Genomic DNA, 1644 nt, shown 5'->3' on the forward strand with positions numbered 1-1644 from the left:
CCTGATGGGATTATTATCACTATTTGTTGAAACATTACTAGTATTTCCATGCCCAGCTGCCATACGCTGTGATTCAAGCCTGAAGTTAGTGTCAGCCATTTGTTGTTGAATCTCTAATTGCCTAGTTTGTTCCTCGGCTTGTTGCTTCTATTTGCAACTGTACCGCAATTTCTAAACGCCTAGTCTCCAGCTCCCTTTGCTGAGCTTCCGCCTCTAATATTTTCTGTTGCCTTTGAGCTTCAAGCTTAGCATTGGCTATTTGCGCTTCTAACTCAAGACGCTTTAACGTCATCTGATCACTCGACTCCTCTCTTAACTCTTCTAGAATTTCTTCCTCTAACTCCCCATTCTCAACAAAATGCGTCACAATGACTTTCAATATTTGGGCTTTAACCATTCTATTGCTGGCGGTCAAATCCAACTGATTTGCCATTTGTATTAACTCAGTCTTTTTAAGGTTCTGAATCCCTTCAAAGTCTGGTTGAGCCACCAACGCTGCAACTTTCTCCTCCATCGTTACTAACACTTGGCACTTGATTCACAAAAATAATTAAAACAATGGCACTGCACTACACTTCACTGTAAAATTGTCACCACACTGAAAATTCGCTTGGCCTCACTGCACAAACAAAATATATAGGATGACTTACCTCAAAATCGTGAAACGTTGTTACTTGACACACAGGAAGGCTTGCTTGGCACATGGAATAGTTCTTAAGAAACACACAGAGACACTTGACACACTGGTACCTAGGAAGGCAAGGTTAGATTAGCATAGTTAAGTTAAAGTGAGAACAATATTTCCCGGCACAGGCCCCCATAACTCTTTGTTACCTATCGTACGTTAAGGCTCGTGACTCTACAGCAGCCAAACTTTAATTACGTCTAGGGATACGACAACTGCTGTTCTCAATAGCGAATCACCAGTATAACCCCTTGATAAGTAATGAGCACAAAAATAAAATCTTCCTTAGGACTGAAGAATAGATAAAACAATATTATATATATATGTATTAAATAAATCTCAATAGCAAACAGATGATTATATGGTCACAATATATCACATTAAAATATCACTGTATCTTCCAGACATTAAATTACAATTATAATATATATGGCTATGACAGAACAAAATGTATAACTTAACTCCAAGATGTTATCTCTCTGGTTCCCGTTCAGCTACTGAATAACAAAACGCGAGAGTCAAAAAACATTGCCTTGCCCCGATAACTTATCTTGGACACGAGGTAGGACAAGGTAAGATTATCCCCTTACAAGATAAGATTCAAGCCATTGTGGACTATCCAGTGTTGACCAATAAGAAAGGAGTCCAATGGTTTATTGGTATGTGTGCATACTATAGGCGTTATTGTAGAAATTTTTCAACAGTAGCTGCTCCTTTGACAAACTTGTTACGCAAGCAAGTAAAGCTTCAGTGGACACAAGATTGTCAGAATGCTTTTCAGAACCTAAAGGGCATATTGTCCACCTCACCTATTCTTGCTAGTCCCCAATTTGATAAACCATTTATATTACACATTGATGCGTCAGATGTTGGAATAGGTGCTGTGCTTATTCAAGTTGGTTTAGACAAGATTGAGCATCCTGTGTATTATTATTCTAGAAAATTTAATGCAGCTCAGA

This window comes from Procambarus clarkii, chromosome 24 (assembly GCF_040958095.1).
Source record: "Procambarus clarkii isolate CNS0578487 chromosome 24, FALCON_Pclarkii_2.0, whole genome shotgun sequence".
Classification (NCBI taxonomy): Eukaryota; Metazoa; Arthropoda; class Malacostraca; order Decapoda; family Cambaridae; genus Procambarus; species Procambarus clarkii.